Source organism: Balaenoptera ricei, chromosome X (genome assembly GCF_028023285.1).
Source record: "Balaenoptera ricei isolate mBalRic1 chromosome X, mBalRic1.hap2, whole genome shotgun sequence".
NCBI classification, from domain to species: Eukaryota; Metazoa; Chordata; class Mammalia; order Artiodactyla; family Balaenopteridae; genus Balaenoptera; species Balaenoptera ricei.
In genome coordinates, this window is record NC_082660.1 from 29,168,927 (window position 1) to 29,195,898 (window position 26,972).

General features: G+C 40.6%; 1 protein-coding gene and 1 pseudogene across 6 annotated transcripts in view; one reads left to right on the top strand and one right to left on the bottom strand.

Annotated features, from left to right (window-relative positions):
- The window catches only part of DMD (dystrophin), a 2,476,968-nt gene that overhangs the window by 395,895 nt on the left and 2,054,101 nt on the right, over positions 1-26,972 (bottom strand). The gene's annotated exons all lie outside the window — the stretch shown is intronic.
- On the top strand, positions 1,695-26,063 carry LOC132357856 (ferritin light chain-like; annotated as a pseudogene).

Genomic DNA, 26,972 nt, shown 5'->3' on the forward strand with positions numbered 1-26,972 from the left:
AAGAGAATTCTGTCTCATTCCCTTCGACTGCAAGACAGGAGGGGAATATGGATAAACCCCATCTGGAGTTGAAAGAATAGAAATACTAAAACATATCGAGGAGCATCTATCTTTATCCCATCAAAAACAGGCTTGTTTTGGAAGGAAATAGCCTGATTCTGAAACTAGCTGATGTGGTAGAAAACCAGTATTGGGCTTCTTGCTGAATGGAGCTTGATCAAATATATATCCAATTTATCTTTGTGTACCTACATGGAAAAACATACCCTGCTGAATTTGCTACTTCTTCAGTGAAAGAGAAAATTGAGGTTAATATATCTAAATAATTCAGGAATAAAAACCAAACAGATCCAAGTTATCAAGATAATGCCCCCACTTCTCTCTTTTACTTTACTTTTCTTGTTGTATGTGATTTGTTTGCTACCTAAAACTTGGCCTCAGAGTACACACTTAAGGAATTAAGACCAAACCTTTTGTTGTCAACAAAATTAAGATATTTTGACTAATACAATCAGCTTCCTACATTAGCATGCATATAAATTACAGTACATTTGAATTTTTATGTCCTGCATTTATAGCAGAGACCCAGGCTTAATCAATAGTTCCTTAAGATTATGGTATCGTGAAGTCATCAATACTTTGCTGAATAAATGAGAGGTCTTCCCAAGCATAAATAGGATGTTGATTCATGAAATTTGCTAATTTTCATCTTTGTCACTTACATTGCCCTGAATTTAAACATCTCTGTTGTATCATCGAGAAAGAAATGAATATAAAATTGATAAACCAGTGCTTGTTGAGGACTGGTTATTTGTCTAGCCTTAGCACTGTGGGAAATCTAAGAGGAAGGCAAGAGACAGTTATGCCTTTACTTTTTCTAAAATCTCGTAGGCACCTTTTATTTAAGTCATTCATATTATCAACTACACCTTGAGAATTTCCTGCCAAACCTCATACATACTCGGATTAAAATTTCTCCCCTTGGAAATTCAGAAGTAGCTGAAGTAAAGTCTTAGCATTGGCAAGAAGGTAGCTCTTAACTCAGTATTACTTCTCTAGTTTATGATGGTAGTGTACAGCAACAAATGACACATGTATAGTAAAGGGCTTTACAGTTTACAAAGCACTTACACATGTATTGCTTTAGTTATTCCTACTCCTTACCCAGTGAAGTACATAATATTTTCTCTGTTTTACAGATGAGAGCACCGAGGCTCAGAGATGTTTAACTGACTTGCCAAAAGTGTTAAGTGTGGGCAATGCATCCAGTTCTTTTGACTCTGGAAGATCTTAGGCTGTCTCCACACACCATTTGCTGCTGTAAGCACTGACTATAACAGACAGTAGTTATTGAAGCTGAACAAGGCTACTGCTAACAAGGGGAAAAAACAACTACTGAGGTTAAAGCACACGGAAAGACGGCATTACTGATTTTGATTAAAATTTACCCACATGGATTGATTTGTTCAAAATGAAAAATGGAATCCTGACTACCCTTTTCACTTTTCATTTTGCAATTGGGCAGCTGGGACCACCTGTGAGCAAAAATTATTTGCACTGAAAAAGTCTGCTACAAAATATCCCCGCTGCCAGAACAGAAATTCTCCCATCAGTAATTCACTCCTTTGTCTAAGAGTCATGTGAACATTACAGGAAGTAATGACCTGACATATCAGCATAAACGTAGTTTGGCCATGCTCCTTTGGGCTGGCGGGCTGGCGGGCTGGCAGGGATTCCGTCAAGCTACAGGACTCAGGTAGGTTGCTCTAAAATGGAGGTGAGTATCGGTGAGGACCGTAAGGCTTTCTTTAGGAAGTTAGCCTGCTGTAGTGGAGATTTTTTAGTACAAGTAGGCAGCATGAGTCCTAGGTGGGGAGGGAGACATTGACAGGGCAGGTAGGAAGGAACACACTCATATTTGCATAAAATTACCATGATGGCATTTATCCTAAGATTAACCTTAGACTCAGGGGCCCCAGAAAAGCAGGAGGTTCGAACGGAGAATCGAATTCTCAGAGGAGACCCAATCTGGACAAAAAGTAATTTTCACAGATATTTTTAAGTAGTTTTATTTCACTTCTGACCTAACTAGAAAAGATCACTCAAGCCTTAGTTGCGACGTTCAATGTAAGTTTTCTCTTCTTTTTGTGACTGTATTCCTTAGGAAGAACAATAACTAATGAATAGGGAACAAGGATTTGTTACATAACAACAGAAGCAGCAGCAACAGCAACAACATACATAAGACTTCCTTTACAACAGACACTGTCTAAAGCACTGTATATACATGAGCTCATTTAATCCTCTCAGTGACTCTCTAGGGTAGGCATTATTAATATCTTCTCTTCACACATAAGAGAATGAAATTACAGAGAGGTTCGGGCAAAAATGCACAAGGTCACACAGCTAATAATCCACGCAGCGAGATTTCAAACCGAGGCCGTCGGACTCCAGGGACCAGGCTCTTACCCACTAGGCTATATCACCTCTGAGTTTTTTCCTATTAATTAAAAAATGTTTCCTATTAATAATATTCCTGCTTAAATTTCAGCAAATCTAGCACAAGGCAGACTAACATTGTTTCCAGTACTCAAAGAGTAACTTTACGGTCTTATTAATATGGAGACTGTTAAACATATCTAAAGTAGTGGGCAGATATATCCAATACAAGAGAGAGAGCATAAAATAATTGAGAAAATGGGTGCCAATGGAAAAATAATATGCAGCCCCTCCCCTCAGAAAGAGACATAGAGCCTAGAGTTATGTATAATTATGGAGCCAATTTCAACTGTGAACATCAAGAAAGTTCAGATGTGAGGCACGCAGCATGCTTCTATGCTTACGAAGCAGTTTTAGGAGTAGGGAGTATTGTGTTTCCTGGAGAGCATTTTCGAATCTCACCATCCTTCCTTTCTGAGCATCTAGCCTACTTCTGTCATAAGTCCCCTTTCTCAGCCTCCAGGGAAAACTAATGGGAAAGTGCAGTTAAACAGACATAGTCCTAGTCTCTTCCTTCTCTTTTCCTTATTAGCTGCATAAGTTTAAAGACTCTTTAGTCTCCTTGGCTTCACTAAATATTAAATAATAATACCTACCTGCTGGGTTATTTGGAATATTATGTGGCATAATCTTTGTAAAATACTTTGAACATCATCTAGAACACAATAAGCCTTTAATAAGTAATAGCTAATGTAAGGATTTCTATTATAAGAGAATCAATGTGGGAAAAAAGTGATAGAAACAGACTTTACAAAGTCATGGAACCTGGTTTGAGCCTTGAAGGATGGATAGGATTGAGAAAGGTGAAGGGAAGAGGAAGAGGGTATTCCAAGTGAGAAAAGCCTGGAAATGGCAAAAACATGGCAAGGAGTTTGGATTACGAGCAGGTACAATGAACTGCACGACATGATTGGAATGGACAATGAGTGTTGAGAAGAAACAGGTAGAATATAGTCGATGTCCTTAAACTAAGTAGGATAAAGACCTTCTTTCAGGAAGCTACTGAGAACAGAAGTTTATGAAGAAAAGTAAAGGACAAAGATGAGATTATCGATTACATTTGTACCATCTCATTTGACAAGGAGAATGATCCATGGTGATCGAAAGTAGTAAGACAATCGGGGAAGAATATGAAAAGTTATGAAAGTCTTACTTCTATAAGACGAAAAATAAAGAAGGAAGATGCCAAGAATTAGTTACTGCTACACACCTCTTTTTATTATCCAAACAAATGGTTATGATACTATTCCAAAACATCAGGGATAATAGATTCCACATATTCTCTTTCCTATGTATATGGAATTATCTGTCTCTAAAAAAGAATTCATCAAATGATAACCTCCTTATCTTGAATATAACTGAGGAGTAGGCAATAAAACAAACAAAAAGATGTAGGAAGAATAAGTGACCAAATCTCCCCACAAAATTAATCATTACGGACACACCATCTCTAATCTTTCCTGAAAGCAATTAGTATGTGAATAATGATAAGGTCATTAGTTCCTCTTTACTGGTAATTTTTGCCTAATTCAAATAAGCTTAATAGGAAAAAAAAAAAGAAAAGTGATGATCTGATTTCTAAGAACTTAAAAGGTCAGAAACAGAAGATCCAAAATGGAGACACGTTATCCTTAAGGGCTAAACTGAGAGCAGCAAGAAGTGACACCTGACAGAGAACCAGAAAGGTGTAAAAGGAGCTGCAGGCACTCAGAGTTGACCAGGGTCACACAAGTGTGAAAACTAATAGCCCTACATATATTATTAGCCCTTGAAGGCATCACCTAACTTTAAAGCAAAGCAAAATAATTAATGTTAATGATCCTGAACGAGCCAGAAAAAGGCAGATTTATGTTCAGTGAACTCTAAGAAGAAAGCAGTGTATGTAGAACTCTTTAAATGAATTTACCCAACATAGTTATTCTCAAAAGGTGTTGATGCTTTAAAGAAGTTAAATAAAACAAAAACAAACATGCAAAAGTAAAACTCCCTTAGCTTGGTTACCCAAAATGATTTGTTAAACATAGGCTCTAAATACTTGAGGTTTTGGAGTACACACACACACACTCCATCATGAGAACAGAAATTGAGAGTAAATCTTTAGAAACGTTTATAGCAGTCTAAAAATAAAAAGCATGGGCTTGCATTTTGTGTCTGATTTTTGTAATTTTTAAAAGTAATTTATTGCGTGTTACAAAAGTATCAGTCTGTTATGGACTGGAAATTAAAACTAGGAAAACAAAACAGAATTATCCTTCCTAATGGATTTTTGAGAAGCACCCATATAAAGGAACTGGACCCACAATCTTGACTTTATAAGGATTCTAATCTAACCTCCAGAGGTTCCTAACTCGCACAGGAAATGCAGTTGGATACAGATTCACAGTGTGCGTGACTCCTTTTTTCTCTTCTATATGTGGCCATTGCAATTCTTCTAAAAGCAGGAGAGTTGCCATCCCGAGATAAACAAGAGTTAATTTGAGGACTGCCGTTTGGCTTGGAGCCTGGTTGCTCTAGGTAGATAAGGAGTGTGCTTTCAGGTCCACTGCATCGCAATGCATCTTAAACGAGCAGCTATGGATTTAGGAGTCCACAGGCTTTGCTTTAAAAATGGCTGTTATTAAGGTCCTCAGAGACTATTATCCTGCAGGGTTTGTTGTCTTTGCTTTCATATCTTGTTCAAAAATTCTCACATTTAAGCACCAGAACAGTGGAGAGAAGGGATATGTTCTCCTGCCTCAGTACATTCCCAGGTGCAAAGCTTTATTTCAAAATCCAATCTTTAAAAATGCCCGGCCTAGGGTGGATTACCCCAGAGGAAACAGAGCAAAATCCCATTTGTCAGACTGCCTTAAGCAATCCCAAACTCTGGTAACACGTGATGCTTTCTCTTCTTGTCTGACCCTCTGGTTTACTCTATTCTGAAAATTACCTTTTTTAAATTGAAGAGCTCATTTCAGATATACTAGATTGGATAAGGGACATATCTTTTCACTTCTGTATCTTGTTTTTCCTAGTTTCTTTTTATTCTGTCACAGTGCAAAAGAGTCTGCATACTTATTCATCACAGAAACATGTATTAGGTGCCTATTTTAAGTCCAAGATTTCAATAGGAGCTGTGGGAATACATATGATTTAAGAAAGGTGTAGTCCCAGGCCTTAATTCCTTCCTTCACTCCTCCCTCCCTTCCTCCTCTCCTCCCTTCTTCTTTCCTTCCTCCCTCCCACTAATATTTAATATATTAGCACCCAGGCCTGCAGTGGTGAAAAAACCCCAAACCTCTGCCTTTTTGATGTTCACAGCATAAAAGGATAAAAGGAGAAATGAGATGAACAGGGGAGAAATAGGATGAACACGGGAGAAACAGGATGAACAGGGGAGAAACAGGATGAACAGGGGAGAAATAGGATGAACAGGGGAGAAATATGGTAAACAGATAAACAAGTGTTCAATAAAATAAGAAAATGCTCTGGAGGTAACAAATAGGGGGGCTACGATAAGAGTAGCGGTGTACATGTTGTGGTGATGGGTGTTCTTTGGTTACGGTGGTCAAGGAACATCTATGAGAGAAGGTTCAGTGTCAGCTGAGACTTGAAAGATGAGAAGACACCAGTTATAGGAAAACCCAAGGGCACAGAAGTCCTCCCAAGTAACAGGGCAGACCTTTGCATCAGCTCTGTGATAGGAAAGATCTTGGCTAAAACTTCCCGAGAAAGAAATGTGGCTGGAGATGAGGTAAGAGAGGCTTCAGATAACGTGGGGCCTTGAAGTCCCATGGTAAGGAGTTTGAATTTTATTTCAAGAGCCATGGAAAACAATAGAAGCTTTTAAAGCTGGGTAGTGACATGTTATCATTTAGGCTTTAAATAAATCACTACATTGCTATGTGGAGATTAACGAAGGCAGGAGAGGAAACAAAAAGACCAGTTAGAGGCCAGGGCCTCTAATCCAGGCAAGAGATAAAGGTGGCCTGGACTAGGGTGACTGTAGAAGGAGAGAAGTGGACTGATGTGAGATACAATTTGGATGTTGGATTTCTTACACGTACTAATGGACTGGATGATGAGAATAAAGGAAAGGGATATCTCAATGGTAACTCCAAATTCTTGACTTGAACAACACATGGTAGTGTCATTTACTGAAATGGTAAAAGCTGTGGGAAAAGTCAGTTTTCTGTTCTAGTCACATGTCATGCTTTAAAATGACTGTGAATCATTCAAGTGGAGATTTCAAATACATATGTGAAACTCAGAGCGGGGGTCTGGGCTGACTTTAAGAATTTGGGGGCTTCCCTGGTGGCGCAGTGGTTGAGAATCCACCTGCCAATGCAGGGGACACGGGTTCGAGCCCTGGTCTGGGAAGATCCCACATGCCGCGGAGCAACTGGGCCCGTGCACCACAATTACTGAGCCTGCGCGTCTGGAGCCTGTGCTCCGCAACAAGAGAGGCCGCGACAGTGAGAGGCCCGCGCACCGCGATGAAGAGTGGCCCCCGCTTGCCACATCTAGAGAAAGCCCTCGCACAGAAACGAAGACCCAACACAGCCATAAATAAATAAAATAAATAAATTAAAAAAAAAAAAAAACCAAAAAAAAAAAAAAAAATTTGGGATCATTTGGCTTACTGATACTAAGACCATAGGAATGGGTAAGCATACCTAGGGAGAGAGAAGAAAAAGGGCCCTTGGACCACGTCCTGAGGACTGCCAACATTCAGAGATAGGTAGGGGTAGACAACCTAGCAAAGGAGACAGAAAAGGAGGAGCCAAAGAAGTAGGAGAAAAACTAAGAAATTACGGTGTCATAGCAACCAAGAGAGGAGGGAGGGTTTCAAAAAGAAAGGAGCCGGCAACAGTGTCTCACACTGTTAAGAGATTGGTCACATTAGAACAGAACACTGTCTACTGGATGTGGCAACAAGGAAGGTCATTGGTCACCTTGATAAGAACAGTTTCAGAGGAGAGGAAGAAATAGATGTAAGAGTAAGAAGACTTAAGGAGGTTAACTGAACACACAGAATTACTGAAAAGTTTACCAAGTTTAGATTGAAAAAAAAGATAGCACCTGAAGGGGGATGAAGGATCAAAGGGAGGGTTTGGGGGATGATTTTTTAATGTTTGTTTTATGTTTAGAGTTTATACTCTACGTGGGGAATCTGATTTGAAGCAGTTGAGGAAGAGTTACAAAGGTCCACATAACTAAAGAGTACATAAAGACATGAGTACGTCTTAAAGCCTGGAGCGGATGGGGGTAACTAACACAGATTGGGACAAAGTATTGCACGGTGGAAAGGGCCCAGTCTTTAGTGCTATAAGATCCCTTAAGATTCTAAAATTCCCCCAGGGGCTAGTTTTGTGATTTGGCGCAAATTATAAAATACTTCAAAGCCTGTGTTTTTCCAACCATAAATAGGGCTAATAATATCTACCTTATAAGGTTTAGGCGAAGATCAGATGAAGTGATGTGGGTAGAGCATCTAAATGCTAACTTAATGCCTGATCTATTGAGAGCTCTCATTACAACTGTATCCCTCCGGACCCCTCTCCCCTTCCTCCATGACTCCAAGCTTGATAGCCAAGAAGACGTGGGGCCATTTCAAGGAAAATGAATACCAAATGCACAGGGATGAGAGCCAGAAATGTAGGCAGGATCTAAGAGGTAGTGGTGCTGTGAAGGGTCAACAACTGGGTTCAAAGGGTACAGAGTGGACATTGAGAGCTTTGAAAGCAGCCTGGAGATTACATGTGATCCTATAATGATAAGAACCCACTGCAGGTTCCGGTGCAGGCATGACAGAGTCAAAAAAGGATTTGACAATGATTATTTAGGGGGCAGTTTTCAGGGTAAATGGCAGCAGGGAGAGAATGGAAACAGGAAGTTTGGCTGACAGGCAGCCCCAGCCATTCATGAACCAAAAAAGCGGTGGCTCCAGAAACAGAGAGGACGTAAGGAAGAGGGATGCTATGCTCCTGCAGCGCTCATAAATCATAGAAACAGCTGCATGTGTGACTCAGTTTCATCCTTCTCTTGCTCTACCTTCGGAAGGTAGAATTCGGCCAAGTGATAACTACTCACAAAAGCATTTTAAAGATAAAAATGTTATTTTAAGTTTCATAAGGAGCAAGACAAACATTATATATGCTGTGTTTCAAACACACATGTTCACACACTCACCTCTTGGTGCCAAGTAAAGTACAATGACAAGGCTAAGGCATTGATACCAAAGCTGCATATAGGATCAGGACACTCCTACCTAAAATATATCCTATTAGGCATTCCCAAAATATGCAGGAGTAAGTTTTAAAGGACACAAAACACTGAGAAAGGGTAGGTAGAGTAATACTGCATTGGATGTTTTTAAAGTTAAGATGCCATGGACCCAGTGGGGAACTAATGTCTGTATTCATTTGGCTTAGTATTTGAGTTACAAAAAAGAATGGCATGCCTTCATAATGTTGGTGACGGAAGATAAAATCAGTCCTTAGACAGGCTGAGTTTTCTTTTTTACTAATATATCTAAAATTCATTTAAAAGACCCATACTGTGTTGCAATACTTTTTCAGATATTGTTATACTGCTTCATTGCTCATAATTGGGTGAGCATTTCCTACATGAGACATCTTTCAGGAGGTCACTGCCAATGGTAATCTTGAAAGGTCTTTATACGTAAATTCTAGATTGCACATTTAATTCATAGAGACAACCACATATGAAATGTTGAGGGTACTTTCCATTTTGTATTATGTATTATGTGCAGGAATCAGCCTGTTTGAAAATAACTAACCTTATCTGAGAAAGACCAGATGGGCCTTTTCAACACTGCAACATTTATTATTGCAGAGCCATGATGGTGGGGGCGGGGGGGTGAGGGTGGAGTAGAGGGATGAAATGGGGCAGGAAACTAATACTTAACACCCCTTATAAATCCTTTACATCAACTCTACAACGTAGGCTTTCTCAGCCCCCAACTGAGGAAACTATAATTTGGAGAGATGAAATAACTTGTCCAAATCCCACAGCTCTCATGTGGCAGAAGCAGGATTACAGTACAGATCTGTCTGAATTTATGTTCTTTTTTTTTTTTTTTTACTGCCCCCCCATTCCTCCCCTGCCTCTCAGACAGAAAGCAAGTGAATTCTGACTTGGGCTACAGGTAATACAACACAATAATTAACTCATTAAGGCATATGTGAGCTATTTGGATTGAGAAACATACTGGAATGCTCTGAATAGAATAGCTAAGCAATGAAATTATTCTCCAGCTAGGTATTAACTTATTTATTCCTCCTCAGTCAACTCAGAACTAATACCTTTCATCATTTTGAATGGCTCTAAACAAACAGAATACATTTTTATTCTTAAAATAGGCAACTATCTTCCCATGGATCAACACACATCTGGTTATATTTATTTATACAATTTGTCTGTATTATGTATAGAGTTAAAAGTTAGAAAAGCTCTTATTTCCTGAATCTCTTTGTCACAGAGCTATTTTTTTTCCTCTAGAGAAACACTGTAGTTCAAGATTGTGAATTAGAAATAAGCAATTAGTTGATGTCAAGTCTCATCTTATCCCAATAGCAATCTGTAAGAAGGCAAGAACATATGGCAAAGTGCCACAATTACTTTTGATAATACACTAGAAATCATAACAGCCATGTAGCTAATTTCCTCTGGCTTGTTTTAATTATAGATGTTGTAAATGCAGAACAACAACTTTATTCTATCTCCCACTCCCTAAAAAACCCTCATAATATCCTGCCACAACCACAAAACAACCCTGCACTGAGGTAATTGTTTAGAAAAGGTTAATGATGTAATAAATCTAAGACATTTCTATATTTTCTTTCACTTTAAATAGGAGGACAATTTCCAAGTAATTTACAAACACACATTGGACACAACTGTATTCATTTATGGGTACTCAGTCTAAAGCTTAGAAATATTACCTTTAAAATGAATTATAGGTATCCATAAAGTTTAAATGTTAAAGAAGCTTCTAGAATCAGGATGTTAACTAAAGTCCTGCTGACATAACTGGGTCTGATTCCCTGGTGTTCTTTGGTGAGTTAATTTCTATCTACTACCAAGTAGACCAAATTACTTCTTCTGGAGAGTGTAGTGGTTCTTCTGTGCCTAGGGAGTTACTTCACCCTATTTAGCTTTCTTCTCTCATGGAACAGAGTGGATAGTGATGGGAGAGAACAATTACTCTTTTTTTAGTCTATGAGGGAAAGGAAAAAGAAAGCGTTAAGTAAGTGGACATTAATATAAAGGTAGGTAACACGGGCATATCTGCCAAAGGAAACATGACATAGATGAGAAAACTAAATTTAAAAAAGTATCTGGTAAAATATCTTGGATACTTTTTCATTCCTGGAACCTAGTCTGCTGAGCCCAGAAACTCATTCATGAGTTTTCTATTATATACCTACTAATCCTTCCCAAAGCATTCAGTTCAGAACTGAACATCTTACTGAAGCAATCCCAGGGCATTCTAGGCCTTTGGCCATGAGACGATGCTTCTTTCATCTGAGAACATGTAGATTTAAAAACGCTATCATTTCACCAAAGAAGACACACAGATGGCCAAGAGGCACATGAAAAGCTGCTCAACATCATTAATTATTAGAGAAATGCAAATCAAAACTACAATGAGGTATCACTTCACACCGGTCAGAATGGCCATCATCAAAAAATCTACAAACAATAAATGCTGGAGAGGGTGTGGAGAAAAGGGAACCCGTCTGCACTGCTAGTGGGGCTGTAAATTGATACAGCCACTATGGAGAACAGTAGGGAGCTTCCTTAAAAAACTAAAAATAGAACTACCATACGACCCAGCAATCCCACTACTGGGCATATACCCTGAGAAAACCATAATTCAAAAAGAGTCATGTACCACAATGTTCATTGCAGCTCTATTTACAATAGCCAGGACATGGAAGCAACCTAAGTGTCCATCAACAGATGAATGGATAAAGAAGATGGGGCACATATATACAATGGAATATTACTCAGCCATAAAAAGAAACGAAATTGAGTTATTTGTAGTGAGGTGGATGGACCTAGAGTCTGTCATACAGAGTGAAGTAAGCCAGAAAGAGAAAAACAAATATTGTATATTAACGCATATATGTGGAATCTAGAAAAATGGTACAGATGAACCTATCTGCAGGGCAGGAATAGAGACGTAGATGTAGAGAACGGACATGTGGACACAGTGGGGAAGGGGAGGGTGGGACGAACTGGGAGATTAGGTTTGACATAAATACACTACCATGTGTAAAATAGATAGCTAGTGGGAACCTGCTGTATAGCACAGGGAGCTCAGCTCGGTGCTCTGTGATGAACTAGATGGGTGGGATGGAGGTCCAAGAGGGAGGGGATATAGATATACATATAGATGATTCACTTCATTGTACAGCAGAAACTAACAACACTGTAAAGCAATTTTACTCCAATAAAAAAATTTTTTTAATTAAAAAAATAAAATATACCACCAAGAAAAATTAAAATTAAATTAAATTAAATTAAAATTAAAAACTATCACCAGAAGAGTAAGGTACGGGAAGGCTTAGGTCTTTCTATGCTCATAAGATAAATTATATAAGTTTTCATAAAGAACTAGAACAGAGAAAAGGATGTCTTTGCAGATTTATTTTACAGAATAAGAATATTTACATAGGCGCTATATGGTAATATCCGTTACGGAACAGTGGAAATCTGCCTCATAGTGCCCTGAAGCAAGAAAGGAAACTTTTCAGTTGAATTTCATCATTGTCACTGATCTTGACTACAAATGAAGAAGTCTAGTTACCCCAAGAAAGAGAAGTGGTAAACAGGTCATGTCCATAGTGCTTTACCATGGACAAATGTTTTTGGTCCACTCTTCTCAGAAAGGGGCAGAGGAGCTGCATAGTTTTAGTGAATCTCTGCTCAAATTTCTGATATAGTTTAGAGTTTAACAGAAAAACAAAATGAAACAACCTCACCAACAGGGGACTGAGAAGGCAATGGGGGTAATGTGTAACAATTAATGTTATCTTGAGTAGAAAATAAAGAGACATGCTGAAAAAGCCTTCTGCCTGGTTCTGTCACAGTCCTGTTCCTTTCTGGCTGTCTGATTATTCCCTCTTGTGGACTGGCAGAAAGACAGGGGTCTCCCCTAAACTATACCTGAAAAAACTCATATAACCAAAAGATATAAGTTTCTTATTTCAAGGGGTCCACAGTCTCCTGAAAAAGTCTTAAACAAACACACAACCCAAATAACATGGAATATTGTTAAAGCAGACAGAGCCCTATGAGAACAGAGCAATTAGCCTTATTGCCAAGATTAGCAGATGCCATCACACAAATGATATAGGGTCTTGAGGGACGAGTAGGAGCTGACCAGGAGAGAAGTAGGAAAATGAAATTTGAAGTAGAGGGAAAAGCATGAGTAAAGCTCAAGATAAGAATACAAGTCAGAGCTGAGTAACTATGTGGCCAGAGGGGAAGGTCCATGGGAGGCAGGAGAGAGAGGTCTGTTTTCTCTATGTCATCCACATATGTCTGTGAATATGAGTTTTCATCACGTATTGGTGTTTTGTCTAGCAGAGTGGTTCTCAAACTTGAGCGAGCTTGAGAATCACCTGGAGGGCTTACTAAAACACAGGATGAATAGCCTCATCTGCCAGAGGACAGACAGCAGAAGCAAGAAGAACTACAATCCTGCAGCCTGTGGAACAAAAACCACATTCACAGAAAGACAGACAAGATGAAAAGGCAGAAGGATATGTACCAGATGAAGGAACAAGATAAAACCACAGAAAAACAACTAAATGAAGTGGAGATAGGCAACCTTCCAGAAAAAGAATTCAGAATAATGATAGTGAAGGTGATCCAGGACCTCGGAAAAAGAATGGAGGCAAAGATCGAGAAGATGCAAGAAATGTTTAACAAAGACCTAGAAGAATTAAAGAACAAACAAACAGATATGAACAATACAATAACTGAAATGAAAACTACACTAGAAGGAATCAATAGCAGAATAACTGAGGCAGAAGAACGGATAAGTGACCTGGAAGACAGAATAGTGGAATTCACGGCTGTGGAACAGAATAAAGAAGAAAGAATGAAAAGAAATGAAGACAGCCTAAGAGACCTCTGGGACAACATTAAATGCAACAACATTCGCATTATAGGGGTCCCAGAAGGAGAAGAGAGAAAGGACCAGAGAAAATATATGAAGATTATAGTCGAAAACTTCCCTAACACGGGAAAGGAAATAGCCACCCAAGTCCAGGAAGTGCAGTGAGTCCCATACAGGATAAAACCAAGGAGAAACACACTGAGACACATAGTAATCAAACTGGCAAAAATTAAAGACAAAGAAAAATTATTGGAAGCAGCAAGGGAAAAATGACAAATAACTTACAAGGGAACTCTCATAAGGTTAACAGCTGATTTCTCAGCAGAAACTCTGCAAGCCAGAAGGCAGTGGCATGATATACTTAAAGTGATGAAAGGGAAGAAACTACAAACAAGATTACTCTACCTGGCAAGGACCTCATTCAGATTCGATGGAGAAATCAAAAGCTTTACAGACAAGCAAAAGCTAAGAGAACTCAGCACCACCAAACCAGCTCTACAACAAATGCTAAAGGAACTTCTCTAAGTGGGAAACACAAGAGAAGAAAAGGACCTACAAAAACAAACCCAAAACAATTAAGAAAAAGGTCGTAGGAACATACATATGGATAATTACCTTAAACGTGAAAGGATTAAATGCTCCAACCAAAAGACACAGGCTTGCTGAATGGATACAAAAACAAGACCCATATATATGCTGTCTACAAGAGACCCACTTCAGACCTAGGGACACATACAGACTGAAAGTGAGGGGATGGAAAAAGATATTCCATGCAAATGGAAATCAAACGAAAGCTGGAGGAGGAGCTTCACGATGGTGGAAGAATAAGACACGGAGATCACCTTCCTCCCCAAAAATATATCAGAAATACATCTACATGTGGAACAACTCCTACAGATCACCTACTGAATGCCGGCAGAAGACCTCAGACCTCCCAAAAGGCAAGTAACTCCCCATGTACCTGGGTAGAGCAAAAGAAAAAAGAAAAAACAGAGAAAAAAGAATAGGGACGGGACCTGCACCTCTGGGAAGGAGCCATGAAGGAGGAAAGGTTTCCACACACTAGGAAGCCCCTTCGCGGGCGGAGACTGTGGGTGGCAGAGCGGGGAAGCTTCGGAGCCAAGGAGGAGAGCGCAGCCACAGGGGTGCGGAGGGCAGAGCGGAGAGATTCCTGCACAGAGGAGCGGTGCCAACCAGCACTCACCAGCCCGAGAGGCTTGTCTGCTCACCCGCCAGGGCGGGTGGGGGCTGGGAGCTGAGGCTCGGGCTTTGGTCGGATCGCAGGGAGAGGACTGGGGTTGGGTGCATGAACACAGCCTGAAGGGGGCTAGTGCGCCACAGCTAGCCGGGAGGGAGTCCGGGAAAAGGTCTGGAGCTGCCGAAGAGGCACAAGACTTTTTCTTGCCTCTTTGTTTCCTGGTGTGCGAGGAGAGGGGATTCAGAGCGCCGCTTAAACGAGCTCCAGAGACGGGCACAAGCCGCGGCTATCAGCGCAGACCCCAGAGACGGGCATGAGACGCTAAGGCCGCTGCTGCCACCACCAAGAAGCCTGTGTGCGAGCACAGGTCACTCTCCACACCGCCCCTCCCGGGAGCCTGTGCAGCCCGCCGCTGCCAGGGTCCCGTGACCCAGGGACAACTTACCCGGGAGAATGCACGGCGCGCCTCAGGCTGGTGCAACGTCACGCCGGCCTCTGCTGCCGCAGGCTCGCCCCGCACTCCGTACCCCTCCCTCCCCCCGGCCTGAGTGAGCCAGAGCCCCCGAGTCAGCTGCTCCTTTAACCCCGTTCTGTGTGAGCGAAGAACAGACGCCCTCAGGCGACCTACATGCAGAGGCGGATCCAAATCCAAAGCTGAACCCCGGGAGCTGTGCGAACAAAGCAGAGAAAGGGAAATTTCTCTGTGCAGCCTCAGGAACAGAGGATTAAATCTCCACAATCAACTTGATATACGCTGCATGTGTGGAATACCTGAAGAGACAACGAATCATCCCAAATTGAGGAGGGGGACTTTGGGAGCAACAATATATATATATTTTTCCCTTTTTCTCTTTTTCCGTGGGGAGGACAGGCTCTTGGTGCTCCAGCCAGGCATCAGGGCTGTGCCTCTGAGGTGGGAGAGCCAACTTCAGGACACTGGTCCACAAGAGACCTCCCAGCTCCACGTAATATCAAACGGCGAAAATCTCCCAGAGATCTCCATCTCAATGCCAAGACCCAGCTCCACTCAACGACCAGCAAGCTACAGTGCTGGACACCCTATGCCAAACAACTAGCAAGACAGGAACACAACCCCATCCATAAGCATAGAGGCTGCCTAAAATCATAATGAGGCCACAGACACCCCAAAACACACCACCAGACGTGGACCTGCTCACCAGAAAGACAAGGTCCAGCCTCATCCACCAGAACATAGGCACTAGTCCCCTCCACCAGGAAGCCCATACAACCCACTGAACCAACCTTAGCCACTGGGGGCAGACACCAAAAACAACGAGAACTATGAACCTGCAGCCTGCGAAAAGGAGACCACAAACACAGTAAGATAAGCAAAATAAGAAGACAGAGAAACACACAGCAGATGAAGGACCAAGGCAAAAACACACCAGACCTAACAAATGAAGAGGAAACAGGCAGTCTACCTGAAAAATAATTCAGAATAATGATAGTAAAGATGATCCAAAATCTTGGAAATAGAATGGAGAAAATACAAGAAACGTTAAACAAGGACCTAGAAGAACTAAAGAGCAAACAAACAGAGATGAACAACACAATAAATGAAATTAAAAATTCTCTAGAAGGGATCAATAGCAGAATAACTGAGGCAGAAGAACAGATAAGTGACCTGGAAGATAAAATAGTGGAAATAACTACTGCAGAGCAGAATAAAGAAAAAAGAATGAAAAGAATTGAGGACAGTCTCAGAGACCTCTGGGACAACATTAAACGCACCAACATTCGAATTATAGGGGTCCCAGAAGAAGAAGAGAAAAAGAAAGGGATTGAGAAAATATCTGAAGAGATTATAGCTGAAAACTTCCCTAATATGGGAAAGGAAATAGTTAATCAAGTCCAGGAAGCACAGAGAGTCCCATACAGGAAAAATCCAAGGAGAAACATGCCAAGACACATATTAATCAAACTATCAAAAATGAAATACAAAGAAAAAATATTAAAAGCAGCAAGGGGAAAAAAAACAAATAACACATAAGGGAATCCCCATAAGGTTAACAGCTGATCTTTCAGCAGAAACTCTGCAAGCCAGAAGGGAGTGGCAGAACATATTTAAAGTGATGAAAGAGAAAAAGCTACAACCAAGATTACTCTACCCAGCAAGGATCTCATTCAGATTTGATGGAGAAATTAAAAGCTTAACAGACAAGCAAAAGCTAAGAGAATTCAGCACCACCAAACCAGCTTTACAACAAATGCTAAAGGAACTTCTCTAGGCAGGAAACACAAGAGAAGGAAAAGACCTACAATAATAAACCCAAAACAATTAAGAAAATGGTAATAGGAACACACATATCGAGAATTACCTTAAATGTAAATGGATTAAATGCTCCAACCAAAAGACATAGACTGGCTGAATGGATCCAAAAACAAGACCCGTATATATGCTGTCTACAAGAGACCCACTTCAGACCTAGGGACACATACAGACTGAAAGTGAGGGGATGGAAAAAGATATTCTATGCAAATGGAAATCAAAAGCAAGCTGGAGTAGCAAGTCTCATACCAGACAAAATAGACTTTAAAACAAAGACTATTACAAGAGACAAGGAAGGACACTACATAATGTTCAAGGGATCAACCCAAGAAGAAGATATAACAATTGTAAATATTTATGCACCCAACATAGGAACACCACAATACATAAGGCAAATGCTAATAGCCATAAAAGGGGAAATCAACAGTAACACAATAATAGTAGGGGACTTCAACACCCCACTTTCACCAAAGGACAGATCATACAAAATGAAAATAAATACGGAAACACAAGCTTTAAATGATACATTAAACAAGATGGACTTAATTGATATTTATAGGACATTCCACCCAAAAACAACAGAATACAGTTTCTTCTCAAGTGCTCATCGAACATTCTCCAGGATAGATGATATCTGGGGTCACAAATCAAGCCTTGGTAAATTTAACAAAACTGAAATAGTATCAAGTATCTTTTCCGACCACAACGCTATGAGACCAGATATCAATTACAGGAAAAAATCTGTAAGAAATACAATCACATGGAGGCTAAACAACACACTACTTAATAACCAAAAGATCACTGAAGAAATCAAAGAGGAAATCAAAAAATACCTAGAAAGAAATGACAATGAAAACACAATGACCCAAAACCTATGGGATGCAGCAAAAGCAGTTCTAAGAGGGAAGTTTATAGCTATACAAGCCTACCTTAAGAAACAAGAAACATCTCAAATAAACAACCTAACCTTACACCTAAAGCAATAAGAACAAAAAACCCCCAAAGTTAGCAGAAGGAACGAAATTATAAAGATCAGATCAGAAATAAATGAAAAAGAAATGAAGGAAATGATAGCAAAGATCAATAGAACTAAAAGCTGGTTCTTTGAGAAGGTAAACAAAATTGATAAACCATTAGCCAGACTTATCAAGAAAAAAAGGGAGAAGACTCAAATCAACAGAATCAGAAATAAAAAAGGAGAAGTAACAACGGACACTGTGGAAATGCAAAGAATTATGAAAGATTACTACAAGCAACTATATGCCAATAAAATGGACAACCTGGAAGAAATGGACAAATTCTTAGAAATGCACAACCTGCTGAGACTGAACCAGGAAGAAATAGAAAATATGAACAGACCAATCACAAGCACTGAAATTGAAACTGTGATTAAAAATCTTCCAACAAACAAAAGCCCAGGACCAGATGGCTTCACAGGCGAATTCTATCAAACATTTAGAGAAGAGCTAACACCTATCCTTCTCAAATTCTTCCAAAATATAGCAGAGGGAGGAACACTCCCAAACTCATCCTATGAGGCCACCATCACCCTGATACCAAACCAGACAAAGATACACAGAAAGGAAACTACACGCCAATATCACTGATGAACATAGATGCAAAAATCCTCAACAAAATACTAGCACACAGAATCCAACAGCACATTAAAAGGATCATACACCATGATCAAGTGGGGTTTATCCCAGGAATGCAAGGATTCTTCAATATACGCAAATCAAGCAACGTGATACACCATATTAACAAATTGAAGGAGAAAAACCAGATGATCATCTCAATAGATGCAGAAAAAGCTTTTGACAAAATTCAACACCCATTTACGATAAAAACCCTCCAGAAAGTAGGCATAGAGGGAACTTTCCTCAACATAATAAAGGCCATATATGAAAAACCCACAGCCAACATCATCCTCAATGGTGAAAAACTGAAATCATTTCCACTAAGATCAGGAACAAGACAAGGTTGCCCACTCTCACCACTATTATTCAACATAGTTTTGGAAGTTTTAGACACAGCAATCAGAGAAAAAAAAAGAAATAAAAGGAACCCAAATTGGAAAAGAAGAAGTAAAGCTGTCACTGTTTGCAGATGACATGATACCATACATAGAGAATCCTAAAGATGCTACCAGAAAACTACTAGAGCTAATCAATGAATTTGGTAAAGTAGCAGGATACAAAATTAATGGACAGAAATCTCTTGCATTCCTATACACTAATGATGAGAAATCTGAAAGTGAAATTAAGAAAACACTCCCATTTACCCCTGCAACAAAAAGAATAAAATACCTAGGAATAAACCTACCTAAGGAGACAAAAGACCTGTATGCAGAAAACTATAAGACACTGATGAAAGAAATTAAAGATGATACAAATAGATGGAGAGATATACCATGTTCTTGGATTGGAAGAATCAACATTGTGAAAATGACTATACTACCCAAAACAATCTACAGATTCAATGCAATCCTTATCAAACTACCACTGGCATTTTTCACAGAACTGGAACAAAAAATTTCACAATTTGTATGGAAACACAAAAGACCCCGAATAGCCAAAGCAATCTTGAGAAAGAAAAACAGGGCTGGAGGAATCAGACTCCCTGACTTCAGACTATACTACAAAGCTACAGTAATCAAGACAGTATGGTACTGGCACAAAAACAGAAATATAAGTCAATGGAACAGGATAGAAAGCCCAGAGATAAACCCACGCACATATGGTCACCTTATCTTTGATAAAGGAGACAAGAATATACAGTGGAGAAAAGACAGCCTCTTCAATAAGTGGTGCTGGGAAAACTGGACAGCTACATGTAAAAGAATGAAATGAGAACACTTTGTAACACCATACACAAAAACAAACTCAAAATGGATTAAAGACCTAAACGTAAGGCCACACAACATCAAACTCTTAGAGGAAAACATAGACAGAATACTCTATGACATAAATCACAGCAAGATCCTTTTAGACCCACCTCCTAGAGAAATGGAAATAAAAACAAAAATAAACAAATGGGACCCAATGAAACTTCAAAGCTTTTGCACAGCAAAGGAAACCGTAAACAAGACGAAAAGACAACCCTCAGAATGGGAGAAAATATTTGGAAACAAATCAACGGACAAAGGATTAATCTCCAAAATATATAAACAGCTCATGCAGCTCAATACTAAAGAAACAAACAACCCAATCCAAAAATGGGCAGAAGACCTAAATAGACGTTTCTCCAAAGAAGACATACAGATGGCCAAGAAGCACATGAAAAGATGCTCAACATCACTAATTATTAGAGAAATGCAAATCAAAACTACAATGAGGTATCACCTCACACCAGTTAGAATGGGCATCATCAGAAAATCTACAAACAACAAATGCTGGAGAGGGTGTGGAGAAAAGGGAACCCTCTTGCACTGTTGGTGGGAATGTAAATGGATACAGCCACTATGGAGAACAGTATGGAGGTTCCTTAAAAAACTAAAAATAGAATTACCATATGATCCAGCAACCCACTCCTGGGCATATACCCAGAGAAAACCATAATTCAAAAAGACACATGCACCCCAATGTTCACTGCAGCACTATTTACAGTAGCCAAGTCATGGAAGTATCCTAAATGCCCATCGACAGAAGAATGGATAAAGAAGATGTGGTACATATATACAATGGAATATTACTCAGCCATAGAAAGGAACGAAATTGGGTCATTTGTTGAGACGTGGATGGATCTAGAGACTGTCATACAGAGTGAAGTAAGTCAGAAAGAGAAAAACAAATATTGTATATTAACGCATATATGTGGAACCTAGAAAAATGGTACAGATGAACCGGTTTGCAGGGCAGAAATTGAGACACAGATGTAGAGAACAAACGTATGGACATCAAGGGGGGAAAGCCGCAGGGTGGTGGGGGTAGTGGTGTGATGAATTGGGAGATTGGGATTGACATGTATACACTGATGGGTATAAAATGGATGACTAATAAGAACCTGCTGTATAAAAAAATAAATAAAATTAAATTACAAAAAAATAACAACAAAAAAAACACAGGCTGCTGGGTCCCAACTCTGGAGTTCACGATTATGCGGGTCTGGAGGGGCGCTCAAGAATTTGCACTCTAACAATTTCCCAGGTGATATTGACACTGTTACTCTAGGGATCACCCTTTGAGAATTAACCACTGGTCTAGCATAATGGTCCTTAATCTCCTGGAGGTCATGAATGCCTTTGTGAAAATGATGGATCTTCTCCTGAGAAACCTGCACAAATATTCATAAACACAAAATATGACCGATAAGTTCATGGGCTTCTGAGACACACTAAGAGGGACTGGAGAGCAGTAGCCTACCTCTACCTCCAAGAAATACAATGAATTAATGAAGACAACATATCTTTCAAGTACCATTTTAACAGAAAACTCTCAGGAAAAAGAACACATCAAAAATGTCACTAAAGGGCTTCCCTGGTGGCCCAGTGGTTAAGAATCCGCTTCCCAATGCAGGGGACACGAGTTTGAGCCCTGGTCCGGGAAGATTCCACATGCCGCGGAGCAACTAAGCCCGTGCGCCACAACTACTGAGCCCACAAGCTCTAGAGCCTGTGCTCCGCAACGAGAGAAGCCACCACAATGAGAAGCCCGCACACTGCAACGAAGAGTAGCCCCACTCGCCGCAGCTAGAGAAAGCCCGCACGCAGCAACGAAGACCCAACGCTGCCAAAAATAAACAAATAAAAGAAATTTATTTTTTAAAAAGTCACTAAAATGTGATTTTTGCTTACTTATGCATCTTTGAATTAGTCATAGTGATCTCAGGCACAAAATGACTAGATTTCGGGAAGGGGGCACACCAAAAGGCAGCCCTTGAGGGCTAGAAGGAGATTCCTGTCACTCTAACCACATTCAAGTAATCTGGCCCTTTCCCATTTTGCCCTGCCATCCGCTTGGGAAATAAATATCAAATAAAAGAGGGGTTGGTGGGGAACATGACGGAAAAGGGGGGGGGGGCATTCAGCCAGGGGCCTGGGGAAAGACACGGAAGTTGGTACCTCTGGGAAAGCGTAGCTATGGCTCTAGGATCTCTGTCCAGTACCTCAGTGAACCAGTTCAAGATTGAAGAAAGAGATAATTAAGAATGTGCTTAAAAGGAAACCAAATCGGTTGTGCTACACAATGATATGAGACAATCCCTGTTGGAGAGAAAGAACATTTTGACTTCACACTTTACCTAAGAATCTTCCTCACATGCCTTCCGTAACCCAGCAGTATAGATATTTTTAAATGACTCTGAAAAGAAAGCAGAGGTGCAAGGAAAGCCATCGTTCCTTTAAAGCATCTCAGGTCTACTCTGCCTACATGCATGAAGTCAGGAACATGAGGCAAATATTGTATTATTCATCTTGGCAACTATAAATTCAAGTGATGGCTCTGAGGCTGGGAAACAAAGGCCCGCTGAGCCGGAAAGCAGAACTCTGCCTTCAGCTTCTCGAAGAAGTGATAGCGCTACAGGCAAAGCTCCTTGTAATCATCTGGGGGAAATACACCTCTGAGTCAAAGAAGATTTTCTGCTACTGCACGGACTGTTTTGCCTAAAGCCAGGAAAACTCTGTCTGATGATAACGTTTTAGCTGCCGATTCGTCTCCTCTGTCTTCGATTCCTCTCAGCAAACTTTTATTGGGTCTCATCATGGGCACATTTACAGAGCAATTTCCATGATGATAAAATCTCTGCAAATGAGATTTAAAATGTAATTAAAGGGCAGATTTGATGTGGTAAAGGCGTTGCTGTGCAGTGGCCATACATCATCATGCCATAGAGCGCTCATTCAGCTAGCCTATGGCACGACCCCAATTTTGCTCTGGTAAGATTACATGTCCTTGTTTCATGATAATGGCTTGATTAGGGAAAAAAAAAAAAAAGATAAAACAGCCTCTTTATTGGAGAGACAAGTCCATGAATATGAGTTAGATTTTTGTGCCCTCCTCCATTCATTCTATATCTTAGACTTCAGAGGCTGCAAGAAACTCCTCGGATACGGAGGCGAACACTGACAAACTGACAGGTGAAAGCTGGAAGGATCTGCTTGCCTGGAGAAGTGGATCTCCATAAATCCTAGGGCCTGTTCTCATGGTTTTAAGGGCAATCGCTTGAAAAGTGGAAACTACAGGTTATAGCTCCCTGAATGGATGAATGCTTGCTTCTGGAAAACTGCGTGGAGCCTGAGAAAGCAAGAAAATATTCCTTGAGCAGTCCATTTTTGAAACCTCAAAACTAACTGAGATTCTTCTTCGCTATAAAATCAATATGATTTTAAGCTTTGGAATTTCCCAAACCCCCAAATATGTGGCCTACCCAGATCCACAATCATAAGTATCCTCAATCATGGTATTTACCAAATGATATGAAATGATTTTTTACTGGGCTACTGGTTTATATTCTGACAGCCAATCATATAATATGATATGGAAATCATATTTTTTTAACACGCAGGGCAAAACAAAACTTTCAAAAGATCAGATTTCAGATCTAATGTCACAGTTAAATAATAGGTCGGAGGCACTCAGAAGAGGATTTGGGCCTTTTAAACACTATATGTTCATTACCTTCTCTTTTCAACATATCATGATATTCACAGGAAAAAAAATGCCATATAATGCCTGAGTTATACAGAGCACTGAGAGTTTCACTAATTTTTTTCTGTGCTCCTCTCTTTGCCTAAGTGAAATATTCCTTTGGGAACAACACTTTGTCTATGGAATCAAATTTATCTTTGTGATACTGGGAGTTACAAAATAACTCATGTGTTTTAAAGTATCATTAAATGTATGGAATTAAATAATAATTAGTAAACATAATTTGAGGGTCTTTAATTTAAGGATGATGACAAATTCTTGTCAAATAGTAATCATGCTTTTAAGTGTAATAATGTTTTCATAGACAAGAGTAAGATATTAGCAAAAATAACATACATTTTTGAAGAGAAAATGGCGACTGTATCTTCCAAATAAAAGCAACTTATACGTCTCTTTAGTCCAAAAAAAAAAAAAAAAGCTCACAAGTTAATCTACAAGTTTCACCTCCCTTATTGAAGATGCAAGGCCTATTTTCAATTTGCTTTAATAGCAAACAATTCATGGAAAGTTTGATTTCACTATATATAACAATAACCTCTTTTAGCCAAATAACCCTTGTCAACCCCTGGATAAAATTTTCTGCCAAAGAATTCCCCTACTTCCCACTCACCACCAGAGATAAAAGGATTGAAGAGACAGCACCATTCTCTGTAGGACTGTTTGCTTGCACTCACTCAGTCAGCCAAGCTTCCACTGCCTGATTGCATTGCCATGGAAAGTCCTACAGGATAACTTGGAGAGCAGCTACCTCTATTACTTCTCCAAACATCCCACTGCTTCCAATTACCACTGATTTTCTGTTATAATCAGTAGCCTTGAAACTTAGAACTATCCAACTGTTTTAAATGCAGAAGAGAAAATCCTAGGCAAAATGGGGAAGAAAAAAGAGTTTCCATGTTTCTGAAGAGTGGCATTGTGCCTGCGTGATTGTTTTTCATCAGTTTTGACTTCTCAGAGAGGCAGTATTTCTTTTCATTTATTTCTCTAGGCTGACATTTCTTTTCACTAAATAGTTAATGAGCATGGTGCAAATCTGGCATTCTTCCTTTTGACATCTTTACTCATGAAATAAGTAAAAGCAGTCCCCAACTTACAAAGAGTTCTGTAACCAAAAGTCATTTGCAAGTCAATGGTTCAGAGCCCAAAATTCAAATTTCCACAGAAACAACAGCTATGTATGTTTGGCACCAGGATAGTCACGGCTATTTGATCTCAAACATGGATGATCTAAGTCATTCTGATAGCACTACTTTGGGTTCTGTGATTTGAGAAGCATTCGTCTTTTGGGGTACAAAAGGGAATGAAGTATGAAAAGAAAATATCTCTCTTTGAATCCTGACTCCGCCCAATGCAAAACAGTAAGCAAAAGACATCTGAGATGGGCATGAACGAAATGGGCATGTACCTGTCATTCTACCTCCTGGTGCCTGGTCATCTCTACCCCCCATATTTCCTCAGGTCCCTAATAATCCTTCTTTCCTACCTGTTAAAAACTGCACTCCCAGAGCATAGTCCGACCACTTTCACGTTCTGGGAGATTTTTACCTTTTAAAAAGAGGAAGCTGGCAGTGCGCTCGGCGGTCCCCTGATCTGTCTCTTGCTTCATCAGTGTTTGGACGGAACAGACCCAGGGATGCCCTTTGCTCCAGCCTCCGACCACCCTCCAACCTTTTTTCCAGTTGCGACCTTCGCAATTAGCCAGTCAGCTATCCTTGGTCACCGGGACCACCAACACCATATTTTGAGCTTAACTCCGTATTACCGATCCACCACGAGCTCCCAGATTCGTCAGAATGATTCCGCCGAGGTGGAGGCCGCCGTCAACCGCCTGGTCAACATGCACCTGCGGGCCTCGCGCACCTACCTCTCTCTGGGCTCCTATTTCCACCGCCACGACGCGGCTCTGGAGGGCCTGGGCCACTTTCTCCGCGAAGTGCCCGAGGGGAAGCGTGAGGGCGCCCAGCGCCTCTTGAAAATGCAGAAACAGCGCGGCGGCCGCGCCCTCTTCCAGGACGTGCAGAAGCGTCTCAGGATGAGCGGGGTGAAACCCAGGACGCTGTGGAAGCCGCCATTATCATGGAGCAGAACCTGAACCAGGCCCCTGCGGACCTGCACGCCCTGGGCTCTGCCCGCGCAGACCCCCGCCTCCGTGACTTCCCGGAGAGCCGCCGCCTAGATGAGCAGGTGAAACTCATCCAGAAGATGCGCGCTCACCTGACCAACCTCCGCAGGCCGGCCGGTCCCCAGGCGGGGCTGGGCGAGTCCCTCGTCGAAAGGCTCACCCTCCAGCACGACTAGGAGCCTCCGGAGCCCAGCGGCCTTTGAGGAGCCCCTCTGGCGTCAGGGCTCCTGCCTGAAGCCCCTCTCTGCAGCCACTAGGCAGCTTTTTAACCACCCTGGAGCCCTCTCCCAAGCCTTGGACCAAATGGAAACAATAAAGCTTTTTGCAGGGAAAAAAAAAAAAAAAGAGGAAGCTGAGTTAAACCAAATGAATCTCAAATTGGTAGAATTTCAGAGAGTCTCAGAATGCAAAGTGAAATATTCAGATGGTAGCAAAAGTGTCTGGGGGCAGAAAGGCTTCAGCCATTCTTGCTAGGAAATCTACAATACATTGGTTAATACTACGGATTGGCTCACTCAAACCTCTACACTACCCTCCATCCATTGAGCAGGTTGGAAATTAAAAACCGCATTTGCCAGACTTCCACGCAGCTAGGGTTCTGGATATGAATTAGGTTTTAATAAGTTAGGGTTGTCAGATAAAATACAGGGTGCCCAGTTAAACGCGAATTTCAGATAAACAATGGATTTTTTCTTAGTGTAAGTATGTTGAATGCATTGTTTTTGTTTGCTAAATCTGGCAACCTTACATCAATAGATGTATCTGTGAGTGATTTAGAAGGTGGAAGTAGGGTCTTGGCCATCTCCCTGTCCGTTTTGGCTGTTTCTGTCGGCTAGTTTAGTCACAGAAGCATGAGATTTCCCATATCATATTTCCGAAGTGTATTCTCCAGCTTCCTGGTTGAAGAAAGGCAGTTGCTAACAGGAGCTACAAAAGTGGTAGCTTCTAGATCTCAACTTCCTGAATCTTAGTTCACAGTTACAGAGTATGTTCTTAAATTCATTGCTTCAGTGGTACTTCAGAGATGGTAGTTCCCTAGGGGATCAGTTCTATCTGGCTTTAGAATTCTGTGCTGGAAGCCAGGG